Source organism: Suricata suricatta, chromosome 7 (assembly GCF_006229205.1).
Source record: "Suricata suricatta isolate VVHF042 chromosome 7, meerkat_22Aug2017_6uvM2_HiC, whole genome shotgun sequence".
NCBI lineage: Eukaryota > Metazoa > Chordata > Mammalia > Carnivora > Herpestidae > Suricata > Suricata suricatta.
In genome coordinates this window covers 45,233,410-45,250,689 of record NC_043706.1, presented here as the reverse complement: position 1 = coordinate 45,250,689, position 17,280 = coordinate 45,233,410, and the positions used below count along the sequence as shown (strand labels likewise).

General features: G+C 35.7%; 1 long non-coding RNA gene across 2 annotated transcripts in view; it reads left to right on the top strand.

Moving 5' to 3' along the window:
- Positions 1-16,217, top strand: part of LOC115297052 — a 174,109-nt gene extending 157,892 nt beyond the window's left edge. For both annotated transcript variants that reach the window (XR_003911235.1, XR_003911236.1), the window contains exon 3: positions 16,138-16,217. This is a non-coding gene — a long non-coding RNA (uncharacterized LOC115297052). The remainder of the gene's footprint in view (positions 1-16,137) is intronic.
- The last annotated feature ends 1,063 nt before the right edge of the window (positions 16,218-17,280 follow it).

Below are 17,280 nucleotides of genomic sequence, written 5' to 3'. Positions count from 1 at the left end.
AATAATTCCTAAACTTTGCAATACTGTTTGCAAGTCAGAGTTTAGAGAAAAGAAAAACAGTATGGACTACAGTGGATAGTATGAAGAAAGACACATCCTTCAAGATGGGTTGAGGGCCCTCAAGGCATGTGTCATGATTGTCTCATGATGTCTTGCCACACTATCTTTTATCCTAGTTCCTTGCATCTATATTGTGTGTTCAGTAACTATTTCTGGAATGAGTTAATGAATGAATTCTCAGATCACAGAGAAAGTAGAATGTATGTTGGAAATAAGGGTTAGCATTTGGATAGGACATTTACCTGACATGACATGTAATTAAGTCAGAAAACTTTATTCCCTGATTCATCAGGATGAAGAGTACGCATTTAATATTCCTTACAACTAAAACAAAAAATAATATATATGGAAATAGGGGAAATGTACCATGTACACAAATGTTAACATATTTATTAAAATTACATTTGAAGAATATTTCAAAGTTGAGTTCTCCAATTTTGAGTTTACAAAATTAGGAAGATGGGATTTTTTTCTTGCTATTTTTAAAATCCACTTTATCTTGTGTTTGTAGCAAGTCATTTGAACATATGCTTAGACAGTTAGCTCAGAGATCTAAACTCTATATTGCTGAAGAGCTGTAAGGCAACATCTGGGCACACTTTGTGCTAGAGGAGAGTGTGGTGACAACTCTTAGGAGTTTATTCTGATTTGGAAACTTCTTATTTCTGGGTAGTTGTTGTGGTTGTTGTCTTTCCCTACTAATTTGTACCTATTCGTCTCTTGTCCAAATTGGTTTTCTGGGAAATCTGAGAAATTTCTGTATCTCATTTATACTTTTCTTTACTCTTAATCTGTGTTATTGTGTTTTTTCTTAAATGTTCTTGATCATTGAAGGGCTGTGCCTATTTTGCTCTGATATCTTTCATTAAGATTAGCCAGAAATGAATTCTACGCTCGGTTCACTGTAGACTTGGTACACACACTTATTAAGTTTTCACAGAAAGAGCTACTCCTCTTTGATTTTTGGTTCTCCCACTCTTCTGAAGACCTGCCAGCTTTTCATCTCTTCCTGCAATGAATCTCTGAGTGTCTGATGGACTAAAAACAGCAGTCCAGGGTTCAAGTCTTACCCATCTCACCTATTGGCTTGGAGATCCTTGGAAGGTCTCTTATCCTATCTAAACCTCATTTTTCTCATCTTTAAAGTGAGAATAATGTTTATTTCACATGTTGGCTTGAGGGTTATATGACAGGAGAGACTTTTTAAAAGAGCACCAATCATTCAGAAATTATAGCCCTTCTCTGAATAATCGAGATCCAGCAAAATAATATGATTTCTATATATATTTTAATACATTCACGGTAGGTACAATAGGAGAATTTCTCTTTTCTTTATGTAAAACTTCCTTAATTAAGTGAGGAAGTAGAAAAGAGTAGAAAAACTACCGTCTAAGCTTAAACAATAATTAGAGTCATAGAATCAATGATTACCAAGGTTTTCTCAGAAAACTTAATCGTCTTTAAAAGTATTCTTGTATTATTTAATCACAGGACATAAACATTTCTTATATAGAAATGTTATTCTAATCTGATGGTAGATATTTTATCATCTGTGGATTAAGATCAATGGCTCCAAGGTAATCAGCTTGACTCCACATTCCTCCATGCCTCCTTGAGCATCTTTCCTCTTTCCTTCACATCCTCTTCCCAGACTTTTGTTTGTTTATGGGAGTTCATACAGATTCGTTCCCCTTGAGATTTATCATGACTTCACGTCAAGACTGTTCCTCAAAGACTGGCCCCTGGAGCCTGGCTTTCTAAACCAAACGTTACAGGTTCACAAGTAGGTCCTCATGACAGCACTGAAGAAGATCGTTTTTTATATTTTATGGGCAAAGATAATGAAAACTTTCTTTGTGAGAGACAGATTAACTCAAACCATAAACCCATCAATAGGAAAATAAAAATATGAAAAGTTACTGCAGGAAAAAAAGATGAAGAAGAGGCCCGAAAAAAGCCTGCAGTTCTAAAAAGTAACCCCTACCTTCTTTCCCAGCTTATTTTCCTAACTATTAATATACATCCATACTGTGAGTGGAGCCAACCTGGGTGCATGTACATGAGTAATGTCAGACATGTGAACATCCGTTAAAAAATAATTTCAGGCATTTTTTTTCCAAGCGAAAGTAACATTTTAACTGTTTTATGAGAAAAATTAAAAGAACCTTTTTGAAGGCCTCATTTTTTTTGAACTTGATATTGATACTAGGTTTCTAGTGTCCACTCCATAAAAAAACAAAACAAAACCAACAAACCCAATGCCCCCAAATAATGCTGGGCTTGAAACTAATAGGAAATGATCAGTAGATGTAATATACATCAAAACAAAACTAGTTATTTGGACTGCATGAGTGAAAATTCTACTTAAATAAGAAAATAATTCTAAACTACATGTTTCTAAGACAGTGAAGTCTCAGCAATCCTAATCATAAATTCAATGTAGATTATATAAGTGATTAGACAAAACTGACTTCTAATTTTCAAATCAATTGTACATCAGTGGGAATACTGGAATAATTTCAAGCCATCTTTCATGAACTAACTTAAATTCCTGGGCAGTATCCTAAACTCGTTGATTTGCTTTGGAAACTGTGAAAACTGCAAGGGTACATTTCAGTCCAATCACTGTTCCACCTGCACAAAATCTGAACAGGCAGACGCCAAATGAATAACATTGTTATTATAATGGCAATCTTGATTAGTGTCACAACTTTTCTAAGAAACTTCATATTACTGTGTCATCATTTCTTGGATTTCTTTTTCTAGACATCAAAATACTTGGTGCTAATTTTATTTTTATGAATGTGCGTATATATGACCAACTATGTGGTTGGCATTTTAAAAATTTAATTTTACCTTTTGACCTCCATTTATTTCTCCCAACCTCTGTCCCCCGCCCCCTTGTCTCTGGCAACCACAGAAATTACATCAGAGAATTTAAGCATTTCACCTGCCAAGAAAAGTATATCAATTACATTAAGCAATGAATTTCTATCTTATATCAAATTTGGGACAAATTTTTCCCTATAATTTATAATTTTTTGTAAAATAAATATACCAGAAATATTAAGAAAAAGTTTATTACCCAGGACTTTGAGATTTGACAAAATATAAAAGAAAGATAGACATTAATATTTTAACTTTAAAATGTTTAATATAAAGATATATGGAAGAAGTATAGATCAAAAGAAACAGCCTCACTGGATCTTCTCTCTTTTGGAAAACTTGCTTCCCTGGCTTTTTCTACAAATTCAATATTGGTTGGGTTGCAATAACCAAAGCTATATTCCTCAATCTTAGTAAAAATGATTTCTACTTCTAAGGTGATTTCTCATTTTGAAATCACAAGCTATATTATAAGCAGTCAGTGAGACAGGCTCCAAGGTGAAGGAGGCATATTTTAGTCTAATGGACTATCATTGTTTACCTCGTTTCTGTTCATAACTCTAGTTAGCATTTTTATCTAAAACCCACGTAACACATATTTTTCTAGGCCTTTGCACCTGGGAAAATATAATTGAGGAGATAGAGGTGTAACTTAGATCGGATCAGAGCTCTAAGTGCCCTCCAGGGAAACTGATACAACCCAGTCCTTGTCCTCCCACGGCCCGTGGACCTAATTTCCCAATTGCGAGTGGCATCAGTATTCTCTAAAGGATCCGGATGCCAATCTCCCTACCTTGCCACTTCATGGCTTAAGATCAAGAAATGTTATCAACTATTTTGTTATCTTTTATCACTAAATAAAAAGCTTCTCAAAGAGTTCACATCATGGCCACTTTCATTTGGTCACATGTTTTTGTTTTTTTTTTTCTCCATATTCTAAACTCTCCTATCTTCACCATGCCAACAGAGTTTTGAGTTGCAGGCCAGAGAAAAATCTTCCTCTTTACCAGCTATTGGCCATGTTCTTTGCTAGGTCAGAAAGTACTTCTGTTTGTACACCAAGTCTTATAATTTGGCATAACCTACCCTCATCCAATTAGGTACACATACATATACCCTCCCTTAATTTTCTCCTGGCCAGCGGGCAAGAAAAACTTTCTTTTCTCCCCTTTTTATAAAACAAATGTGTCTGTGCATAGGTATAGATAAAAACAGATCAGGGGTGTATATAACAGGATAAAGCTTTTTTATACCACTACCATCCATGCCCTGGTTCAACCGGCTTAAAATTTTACTGCAGAACACTCATGTGTAAAGTGTACTAAGTAATATTTCCTTTGCTGTTTTTTGTTTCTTTTTTGGGAAAACACATAGTGGATGGATATAAAAAAGGCCAAGGTCTTTTATGCCCTCTATACCCACAAAATATGCTGACCTCCCAAGTATAGGGAAATTCTTGGGACAGGCAGAAAGGGATCAGGTAATGCAAAGAGACTCCTGGTTTATAGAAACTTCCAAAATTGCAACTTCTCCAGGTATAGGTCACTGCAAGCAAACTACCAAGTTCCTACTGCCTGATTCTGCCTGGAATGTTCGAAGAAAGCCACTGTATGTAAAGGAATAAACTTAGGAGGAATACACTTAAAATTCAGTGGCTATGTTGTCTTTTAGGAATTGCCTGGTGGGCATCAAAACAATAAAAGTAAACACTTGATAAAAAATATTGTCCAATGAATAAAATGGGAAAATGCATTTATCTAAGTGTCAAGATTGTATCATCATCATCATTTCCTGTGGCATTTTAAGGAAAAATGGTTCCTTAAGAAATGGAATGTCCTTGCTCAGAGAGCTGTAGAATAGGTGTGGGTGTGCACATTTGTTCTGTGTAATAAAGTAAGGAAGCGATTTCAGTTTGGGAAATGAGGAGAAAGGAGATGGAGACTGAAAAATCTTATGAGGGTCTGCATGGGGTGTGGAACTGAATTAGGTTAATCTTATTAATCTTCTGGGGACTAGAGTCTGACAACTGAATATTTCTGTTTAAAGGAGTTTGTTGTGATGCATTTGATATAAACATCTTACAAACTTTAATTATTTTCTTTTTTATTAAAAAAATTTAACCCTTATTTTTTGAGAGACAGAGACAGTTCATGGGCAGGTGAGGGGCGGAGAGAGAGGGAGTCACAGATTCCGAAGCAGGATCCAGACTCCAAGCTATCAACACAGAGCCCAAAGCAGGGCTCGAAGCCACAAACTGATCTCAATCATGACCTAAACTGAAGTTGGATGCTTACCCTACTGAGCCACCCAAGTGCCCCCAAACTTCAGTTATTTTCAATGAAATTTTTACAGATCACTGATGGATTATTTGGATGGATTATTTCAGGGTGATAGGAGCATTCGCTGATTTTTGTTAGGCTTCTACAAAGTGGGAAAAGGAGTCCCACTTAGGGATGCATTAACATGTGGGTAATCAATTAAGAGAAATTTACATTGTATCTTTTATTCACCACATACATTTGAACAATTACTAACCTACATCTCATGTTTCTAACCAAATCAAATGTATGTTAGAAACACCTTAAAATTTATTTCTAAATACCAGCATACCTTGTTTTATGGTGCTTTATTGCACTTCATAGATACTATGTTGTTTCAAATTTTCAAATTTAAGTTTCATGGCAAACCCTGTGCTCAGCAAGTCTATCGACACCATTTTCCCAATAGCATTTGCTCATTTCATGTCTCCGTGTCACATTTTTGTAATTCTCATAATCTTCCATACATTTTTTATTATTGTATTTGTTATGCTGATTTGTTTGCTGATTATGATGAGGGATCTTTGATGTTACATTGGAATTGCAACAATTGCAGATGTAATTGTTTTGGCCATGAACTGTACCCATAGAAGACGGTGAACTTAATTGATAAATGTTGGGTGTATTCTGGCTGCTTCACCAACCAGCGGCTCCTTTGTCTGTCTGTCTCCTTTCTCAGACCTCCCTATTCCCCAAGACACAATGTTATTGAAATTAGACCAATTAATAAACCTTCAATGCCTTTAAGTGTTCAAATGACAGGAAGAAGCACACATCTTTCACTTTAAATCAAAACTTAGAAATGATTAAGCATAGTAAGGAAGGCATATTGAAAGCTTACACCAAATAGCCGTGTTGTGAAAGCAAAGAAACGTTCTTAAAGGAACTTGAACGTGCTACTTCGGGGAACACTAAAATGATATGTGAAACTGACATGGAGAAAGTTTAAATGGACTGGATAGAAAATCAAACCAGCCACAGCATCCCTTCAAGCCAAAACCCAATATAAAGGCTCCAACTCTCTTCAACTGTGAAAGCTGAGAGAGGTGAGGAAGGTGCAGAAGAAAAGTCTGAAGCCAGAAGGCGTCCTTAGTTCATGAAATGTAAAGAGAGAAGCCACCTCCATTACATAACACTGTAAGGTGCAGCAGCCAGTTATCCAGACCTAGCTGCGATAATTAAAAGTGGCCACACAAAGCATATTCTCAGTGTAGATAAAACAGCCTTGTATTAGAAGAAGATGCCACCTAGGACTTTTGCATAGAGAAGAGAAGTCAATGTCTGGCTTTACACCTTTAAAGGACAGGCTAATTCTCTTGTTATGGTCTAATTCAGCTGGTGACTTTAAGTTGAAGCCAATGCTTATTTAATATATTGAAAATCCTACGGCCTTTAGAATTATACCAAATCTACTTTCCCTGTGCTCTATAAATGGAAAAACAAAGCACATCTGCTTACAAGTGCTGATAAGCAAGTGCTCTGATGGAGATACCGGTGAGATTAATGTTTTCGCATCTACTAACCATCATCCATGCTGCAGCCTATGGATCAAGGGGTAGTTTCTACTTTCAATTTTTACTTTTAAAGAGCTACATTTTGTAAGGTAACAATTCCTCTGGTGTATCTTAGCAGAGTAAATTGAAAATCTTCTGAGAAGGACTTACCATTCTAGATGCCATGAAGAACATTTGTGATTCTTGAGAAGAGGTCAAAATATCAACACTAATAGGAGTTTAGAAGAAGTTGATTCTAACCTTCATGGAGGACTTTGAGGATTTCAAGAGCCCAGTTGAGGAAATAACTACAAATGTGGTGGAAAGAATAAGAAAGCTAGAATTAGAAGTGTAGCTAGAAGATAGGACAGAATTGTTGCAATCCCATGAAAAATCTTGAACATTTGAGGAGTTGCTTCTCACAGATGTGTACAGAAAGGTATTTCTTGAAATGAAATCTCCTAGTGAAGGTGCTGGGAGGATTGTCCAAATGACAATGTAAGATTTAGAATTTTACATACACTTAGGTTGATAAAGCAGTGGCAAAGCTTGAGGAGATTGATTCCAATTTTGAAAGAAATTATACTATGGGTTGGGGTGCTTGGGTGGCTCAGTTGGTTGAGCATCCGAATTTGGCTCAGATCATGATCTCACGGTTCGTGGGTCTGAGCCCCACATCAGGCTCTGTGATGACAACTCAGAGCCTGGAGCCTGCTTCAGATTCTGTGTCTCCTTTTCTCTCTGCCCCTTCCCCACTCACACTCTGTCTCACTCTGTCTCTCAAAAATAAATGTAAAAAAATTTTTTAAAGCAATTATACTGTGGGTAAAATGCATAAAAATAGCATCACATGCTACAGAGAAAAAATGTTCCTAAAAGTCAGTGAATGTGACACACCTCATTGTCTTATATTAACTTCTCACAGCTGCCCTGACCTTCAGCAACCACCACCCTAGTCAGTCAGCAGCTAGCAATATCCAGGTATGACCTTCCACCAGCAAGAAAATGGACTCATTGGAAGCTCAGATGATGGTTATTTTTAAAGCAATAGAGTACTTTAAAATTAAGGTATGGACATTATTTTAAGACTTAATGCTATTGCACATATAATGGACTACAATATAATGTAAACAAAACTTTTATATGCACTGGAAAACCAACTCATTTAACTTTCTTTATTCCAATATTTGCTTTACTGCAGTCATCTGGGACAGAATCCACAATATCTCTGATGTATGCCTGGTTTTAATATTTTGAGCCAAGTTGTCCATAAATTATTCATGGTACCAGCATTTACTAAAATAATTTTTTAAAATGGTGTCCATTTTAACAAATTTGTAACAGAACTAGTTTTACTAGATAATAATTATCAGTTAATGATATATTACTAATTATTTTCAGATTTTTCTCTTGAGACAGGTGTCTTTAGGTAAAAGGCTAATTGCATTAAAATTGTGAAGAAAAATACACATATGCCTGAATATAGAATTTATAATAAATCTGTATATATGCCTTGAGAGTGCTGCCCAAGGTCACACAGATCATCAGCCTCAGCCAGATTATACAAGGTTCTGGACAAATTGGGAAAGTTATGTTCTCAGATACCTGCAGGCTGAGTGTTGGCTCTATTTCATCCTCTATACCTTTCCAGGCCTGGCATCTTTGTACATGACAAATATTGCTCCATTTAACTTGGCTGCCATAGGTTTTTGAGATCCCTGCTAGGCTCACTCTTTGCCAATCAAAGAGAAGGTGAAGTCTATTTATAACTAATTATCTTGGCCACATGTACAGAAGCCAAACTATTTTTGTGCTTTGATCTCTGAACAGGTGTCAGTGTTTCTTAAATAATAACTTTACAGAACCCAAAGTAATTTTGTAGTGAGCAGTCAGTGCCTCAATAAAAAGTGAGCATCATTCATGGTAAACCCTAAGGTGTGTGAACTGGACTATTACATCAAGAGTTAGAAGAATTTTCTGAAATAGTTTCTGGGAAAATGTGACTGGCCTAGCAATTAAAATCTTGCCTTCCTCTAGAAGCTAAGTTATGTAAGCAAGAACTAATACTCTATTTCATCACCATCTCAACTACCATGAAAATGGAAAAAAAAAGTTATTTTGGAAGATTCCTCCTTTCACTATAAGTGGATACAAACTTCCTTTCACAAAGGTGATGTCTGTGTAAGCATTTTACTTCAATAATCCAGTCTGAACTGGAATGTAATACTTAATATAAATTTTCCTTATAACTGAAACCTTCCATTTTAAAGCAATCCTAAATGTTTCTCAAAGGTGCTATACTTTTAACTAACTTTGTAAGAGAATATTATGCAAGGAAATTGACATAATAAAAAGATTTTAGGTCTTGACATCAAAAAGAACTTGATTGTTTTTTGGGGGGGCATGGAATTGTTTTATTTGCCTTAAATTCTTTTTTTTTCCCCTCAGAACTACTCTATTTTGTTCTCTATGAGATGGCTTCTTATTGCCCCTAGTATTTTGCTTATTATATCAACTTCTATATAATAAAATTCAAATATCACTATACAATATATGTTTGATCAGCCTCATAAATTCTCCAAGATTTAAATTGCCAGGGAATGAGTATTTAGGCTGTTAGATCAAGAGAAATCCCAGATAGACATGTTTTTCTCAATGAGAGGAATGAGAAGGCTGTATAGAGAAAAGAAACAAAAGCAGAAAATACTAGCTTTAGCTCCAGGGAGAGATTGTTATGAATAGGAGGAAAGGGCCATTCAATGGAGGTGTGAGTCTTCTGGACTTAGAGGTGAAAAGACCCATGGCCTTTACATCACTGAGTTAGGGTGGGTAGGTGGGTATGTACATATCGTATATATGACCTAATAATAGTTGTTGACAGGATTACTGCACAGAATGCATAAGATCTCATATATGTATGTACATATGTATGTGGGGAACAAAGTAATTGTTAGCCCTGTTATCATTGGACTTAAATTCTAGATAAGAAGGAGAAAGAAACAGTATAGTCACAGTGACAATGCAATAGAAGAAAATAAAGTTCTAAAGGAGGATAGGAAATGCTTTCAGTGCTCAGTTTTATCATTTCTGAAGGATGGATGGTGTCAGTGAAAGGGGAAGGGAATGAGAGAGCCATGAGTTTCATTCTGATCACCAGGCAGACATCTCTGCACTGATCTGAAAGTCAGCTTTATTTATGGTAAAAAATGTATGGGGTACAGCACAGAAATGGCATTTGCCTTAGGCAACGATTTCTGATGACAAATTCTTTTGGTATGTAAAAATTTTCCAGAACATAGATTGGTAGAAGACTCATGCATAATCTTTATCAATAGTGATTAATGTAGGTGATTTAGATGCTTATCATAGAGCAAGGAAGATACCTTCAGCATTCAAATACAAGGCAATGTTTTTAGCATAGCAAAAGCAAAAGTTAGATCTTTGTGAGCAGGGGTCAGTAGTCTGTTTTTTTGAGGGGAAGTAAAACAGGTTTCTCAGGAAATACAATATTTGCTCCTCTAATCACAAAAGAAGAATTTCCTACAATAAGTTCCTTCATAAGGTGCAATCAGCATATTTTAAGATAAGGGGACAAGTCCCTCCAGATACCAGTCAACAAGGTGCCTTGGGGGCCGGTGCTAAAGCAAAAATAATTGAGTGGGAGGTGGATATTGGTCACCATCTGATGGCAGGAGGCCTTGCAAACCTGCCTTACCTCACAAGTTTTCTCAACTTAGTGAGTTCAGAAAATGGCTCCCAACGGATGGATACCTGGGTGCTTCCATATCTTGGCTGTTATAAATCATTCTGCAATAAACATAGGGGTGCATATATCTTCACGAGCTAATGTTTTCATCTACTTTAGGTAAATACCGAATAGTAGAATTACTGGAACATATGGATCATTACTGGATCAAATTTAAAAATATTGGAGGGAATCTTCACACTACTTTCCACAGTGGTTTCACTAATTTGCATTCCTACCAACAGTGCACAAACATTCCTTTTTCTCCAGATCCTTGCTAACATTTGTTATTTCTTGTGTTTTTTTATTTTAGCCATTCTGACAGGTGTGAGGTCATATCTCATTGTGGTTTTAATTTGCATTTCCCTGATGATGAATTATGTAGAGAATCTTTTCATGTGTCTAGTGGCCATCTGCATGTCTTCTTTGCAAAAATGTGTGTTCCTGCCCTCTGCTCAATTTTAATTGGAGTGGGGTTATTTTGGTGTTGAATATGTTTTTTTTACATGTATTTGGAATATTAACCCCTTATCAGATATATCATTTGCAAATATCTTCTCCCATTCACTAGGTTGCTTTTTTATCTTGTTGATTGTTTTCTCTGTTGTATAGATTATTTATTTTAGTATAGTCCCAATAGTTTAGTTTTGCTCTTGTTTTCCTTGCCAGAGGAGACATATCTAGAAAAATGCTTCCATAGCTGATATCAAGGAAATTACTACCTATGTTTTCTTCTGGAAGTTTTATGGTTTCACGTTTCACTTGTAGGTCTTTAAACTGTGTTGAGTACATATTTTTGTATGGTGTAAGAAAGTGGGCCTATTTCATTATTTTGAATGTCATTGTCCAGTTTTCTGGACACCATTTGTTGAAGAGACAATCTTTTCTCACAAAGAAAAGATTGTATGTTCTTGCCTCTTTTGTCATAGATTAGTTGACCATAAAAGTGTGGGTTTATTTCTGGGCCCTTTATTCTGTTCCATTAATATAGACATCTGATTTTGTGCCAGTACTATCATGGAATGTGGGATTGTAATATCTCCATGTTTTGTTTTGTTTTTTTCAAGATTGCTTTGGCTATTTTGAGTCTTTTGTGGTTCTGTATATATTTTAGGATTAACTGTTTTAGTTCTATGAGAAATTTAGTATTTTCGTAGGATTTGCACTAAATCTCTCAGTTGTTTTGGGTAGTATGGACATTTTATCAATATTGCTTCTTCTGATCCAGGTACATGAATATCTTTCCATTTGTTTACATCACTTTCAATTACTTATATCAATTTTTCATATTTTTTGATGCACGGCTATTTTACCTTCTTAGTTGAATGTATTTCTAGGTATGTTATTTTACATGCAATTGTAAGTGAGATTATTTTATTAATTTCTTTTTTGCTGCTTCATTATTAGTATATAGAAATGCAACAGATTTATGTACATTAATTTTGTATCCTGTGACCCTACTGAATTCATTTATCAGTTCTTTTTTTAAAAAATTTTTTTAATGTCTTTATTTTATTTTGAGAGACAGAGCAGAGAGTGAGCAGGAGAGGGGCAGAGAGGGAGACACAGAATCTGAGCAGGCTTCAGGCTCTGAGCTGTCAGCACAGAGCCTGACATGGGGCTCGAACCCACAGACTGTGAGATCATGACCTGAGCCGAAGTCGGATGCTTAACCAACTGAGCCACCCAGGTGCCCCCGTTTATCAGTTCTAATAGTTTTTTGATGAAGTGTTGGGGTTTTCTATATATAGTATGTTCTCACTGCAAAAAGTGAAAGTTTTACTTTTTCTTCACCAATTTGGATGCTTCTTACTTCTTTTTCTTATCTGACTTCTGTGGCTAGGACTTGTAGTAATATGTTGAATAAAAGTGGTGAAATTGGACATCCTTGTCTTGCTCTTTATCTTAGAGGGAAAGTTTTCAGTTTTTAAAACCATTGAATATAATGTTATCTGTGGGATTTCTTACATGATCTTTATTATATAGGGCTGTGTTCCCGCTAACCTTACATGTTGAAATTTTTATCATAAATGGATGTAGTTTGTCAAATGTTTCTTCTGCATCTTTTGAGAGGATCATATGGTTCTTATCCTTTCTTTTCTTGATATGGTATAACATACTGATTGATTTGTGAGTATTCACCCTTCCTAGCATCCTGGGAATATATCCCCCTAAATTGTGGCGAATGATTTTTTAATATATTGCTGATTTTGTTTTCTAATATTTGTTGAGTATTTTTGAATATGTATTCATCAGAGATATTAGCCCTGTAGGATTTTTTAAAAATTATTTTTAGTGTCTTTATTTTTTGTTGATATCAGGATAATGCCAGCCTCATAGAAATACTTTGGAATATTTCAAGAAGAATAAATATTAACTCTTCTTTAAATGTTTGGTAAAATTCACCTGTGAAGCCATCTGGTCTTGGAATTGTGGCTGGTAGTTTTTTGATTTCTAATTCAATTTCATGGCTAATAATAAGTCTATTCAAATTTTCTTTTTTTCCCCCAGTTAAATTTTGTCAGGTTATATGTTTCTAGTAATTTTTCCATTTCTTCCTGTTTTTCCATTTTGTTGGCATAAATTATTCATAGTATTCTCTTATAATCCTTGTATTTCTGTGATGTCAGTTTTTTCTCTTTCAATTTTGAATTATTTTAATTTTTGCTTTTTTTTGGTGATTTGGCTAATGGTTTATTAGTTTTGTTAATCTTTTTAAAGAACCAGCTCTTGGTTTCACTGATCTATTTTTCTTATATTTTACATCTCTATTCATTTGTTTCTGCTGTGATCTTTATTATTTCTTTCTTTCTACTACCACTGGATTTTGCTTGTTCTTTTTCTAATTCCTAACATGTAATGTTCCGTTGCTTGAGATCTTGCTTTTTGGGGTGGGCTTATATTGCTATAAAGTTGCCTCTTAGAACGACTTCTGCTGCATCTCAAAGATTTTAGACCATTGTGTTTCTATTTTTATCTGTCTCATGTATTTTTTTAAATTTCTTCTTTATTCTAGTTGACACATTGTTTAGAAGCATATTTTTTACCTTCCATGTATTTGTGTCATTTTCAGATATTTTCGTATAGTTGATTTCTAATTTCATACTATCGTGGTAGGAAAAGATGCATGGAACAATTTCAGTCTTTGAATTTATTAAGACTTTTATGGCCTACTGTGTGATCTTTTCTGGAAATGTTCCATGTGCATGTAAAGAGTGTATATTTTTCTGGATTTGGATGAAATGGTCTGAATATATCTGTTAGATCAATCTGGTCTAGTATGTCATTCAAAGCCACTGTTGTTTTTGTTGATTTTCAGTCTGAATGATCTATTCATTGATATAAGTGGTGTTAAAGGTATTTTCTACTATTAATATATTACTTTCAATTTCTTTTTTAATGCATGTTTAGTTGAAGTATGTATTTGGGTTGTGTACATAGATATTTACAATTGTTATAGCATCTTGTTGGATTGTTCCTTTTATCCTTATGTAGTATACTTTGTCTCTTGTTACAATCTTGTTTTAAAGTCCACTTGGTCTGTTGTCTTTCTTACTACTCCTACTTTCTTTTTGTTGCCATTTGTATGGCAAATGTTTCCCCATCCCTTCACTTTAAATCTGCGCATGTCATAGGTCTGAAACGAGTTTCCTGTTTTATCCATTCTGTCACCCAGTGTCTTTTGATTGGAGCATTTGGTCCATTTACATTCAAAGAAATTATTGATAGGTATATCCTCATTGCCATTTTATTACCTGTTTTACAGTGGTTTCTTATAGTTCTTCTCTGTTCCTTTCTTCTCTTGCTCTCTTCCCTTATGGTTTGATGGCTTTCTTTAGTGATCTATTTGGATTCTTTTGTCTTTATTGTTTGCATATGTATTACAGATTTTTGATTTATGGTTACCATTTGGTTCATATATAACATCTTATGCATATAGCAGTCTATATTGATAATAAGTTTGAACAAATTCTAAAAGACTAAATTTTCACTCACCCCCCCCACACTTTATGTATATGATGTTATAATTTATATCTTTTTATTTTGTAAATCCATTGACTGATTTTTATAGCTATATTTGATTTTACTGCTTTTGCTTTAACCAGCATACAGGTTACATAAGTGATTAATGTGCTACTTTTATTATGTTTGTATTTACTTTTGATTTTTTCCCTTAATTTTCTATTCCTGATATGGCTTTTATTTTCCTCTCAAAGAATTCTCTTTAATTGGTTTCTTGTCAGGCTGACTTAGTGGTAATGAATTCCTTCAATTTTTGTCTGGAAAACTCCTTATCTCCCTTTCTATTCTGAATGATAGGCTTGGTGGGCATTAGTAGTCTTTTATTCTTGGTCGCAGGTTTTCTTTTTTCCTTTGTCTTCTTCCTTTCACCACTTTTAATATATCATGCCACTCCCTGCAAAGTTTCTGCTGAAAAGTAAGCTGGTAGCCTAATGAAGTTTCCCTTGTATGTAACTGTTTCCTTCTCTCTTGCTGTTTTAAAATTTTTGTCATGACTTTTTGGCATTATAATTATATGTCTTGAAGTGGACCTCCTTGAGTTGATTTTGTTGGGGCTTCTTTGTACTCCTGGACCTGGATGTCTCTTTCCTTCCCCATGTTGGAGAATTTTCCAGCTATTCTTCTTTCAAATAAATTTTCTGCTTTTTCTCTCTCTTCTTCTGGAATCCCCCTAGTGATAATGTTTTTATTCTTGATGATGTTGCAGAGTTCCCTTAACCTATTCTCATTTCCCTCCTTTTTGCTCTTCAGCTTGGTTGCTTGGCAGTACTCTGTCTTCCAGTTCACTCATCCCTTCTTCTGCATCCTTGAATATGCTATTGTTTTCCCTTAGTGTATTTTTAATTTTTAGTTATTGAGTTCTTCATCTCCAAATAACTTTTTTTCCTCTTTGTTGAAGGTCTAACTGAGATGCTCTACTCTTTTCTCAAGTCTAGTAAGTATCTTTATGACCATTACGTGGACTTCTTTGTCAGGTATATTGCTTATGCCCATTTCATGTAGCTCTTTTGCTATAGTTTTACCTATTCCTTCATTTGGGACATATTCTTCTGTACCCTCATTTGTCTAAGTCTCCGTATCTGTTTCTTTGTGTTTGTTTCTATGTAATAGGATAGTCAGTTATGTCTCTTGATTTTGAAAATAGCTCTGTAGTGCAATATCCTTTGTTCACCAAAACAAAGCATACCAAAGATGTCAATCATGTGGGTTGTGTGTGCCTAGTGTTGTTACAGAGTCTTGTTTGTCTTGAGTCCAATTAGCAACAATGGCCCACTTTACCTGTTGTGGGCTGGGTTTACTTCCTGTCCTATTAAGAGGTCCATCTGGGGTCATCATAGGCATGCACTTGGGTGGTGTCAGCAGTCAGACCACATACTTGCCTTTAGCCAATTTGCTAAGGCTGCAGTTGCATCAAACTGCAGAGTTCTCTTCCTGCCTTATCTCCTGAGAGGCTTTCTGTGGTGGGCAGGGCTGGCAGTCAGGCCAGATGCCTGCAGAGCTGCAGAGGCATTGATAGGCAGGGTACTCTCTCTGCACTGCCAGTTGCAAGGTTTGGTTTTTGGGGTTTGGGTATACTGATATGTGTGGTTATCTTTCTCTTTCCTGAGGGCAGGAGTCACTTCAGTGGAGTACCAGTTTCTGCTATGGTTGCTTATGGGATAAGATGGGGCAGAAGCTGCTTTGGAGGGACTCCTGTTGAGAGTGGCAGGTTGGACAAGGTGAATTTTCAGGAGAATGTAAGAGCAGAGCACACAGTGTTAGCAAGGTAAGTGGAGAGTGTTCATGCTGTTTCCTACTGGTGCTCACCTGTGTAGGCATAGGGGTGGGGAAAGAAATGGTGCTTGCTATATTTTTTAATTCCTGGCAAAGTCTCCTAAAGATCTCTGCCCCTTTATCATGTGTTCTGAGATTAGTAAATGAATCTTTTGTACAACTTTGGCTTTTTTTTTTAAACTGCTGCTTCTATGCTCCATCTTGGTGAGTTTATATATTATGCAGTCTCTTTAAGGATGGAGACACAATTTTTTATTCCTCTCTGACTTTCCCAGAGCTGAGCCCATTGATTTTGGACTTAAGCCCCACTGGCTATTAAAACTCATGAAGTTAAGCTGCGTTCATTTTCAGAGCAAAATGTCATGGGGACTGGTCTTTATAGTGTAGGTCCTTCGTGTCTGGGGTGCCTGGTGTGGCATCTGCTTCTTTCTCCATGCTTAGGGTGTCTCTCCCATTTGTAGTTAGTCTTGCTGGGAGTTTGGTTCCCCACCATGTCTCCACCCCTGTTGCCATTTTGAATGAATCCTCCTCTCTATGATTAACTGTAGAAAGTCTGTTCTGCAAGTCTTCAGGTTGTTTTCTGGCCTGAATGCATTAATGTGGTTGTTGTCTAGATGTGTCTGTGGGACAAGGTGAGCTTAGGATCTTCCTACTTTCCCATCTTTCCAAGAATCCTCTAGAGAGTGTTCAATTTAAAATCATTGTGGTCAAAGAAGACTACATTGAGAAGGTCACATTGGAGACAAGATCTGAATGAGAAACAGTAGTCCCCAAGAATATCTTGGGACAGAACATTCAGACAGAGGAAAAAACAAAGATCAAGTCCTGAGACCTGTCCCACTGTAATTTTGTTTATACTGAATTTTCCCATTTCCAAATGTTCTGTGCGCTTATATCACTTCCTGTTTATTTAAATTTAACATCCATTCCCTGTATTCATTTTTTATCTAATGTCTCCTTTTTCTTTTTTTTTTCAGGTCTC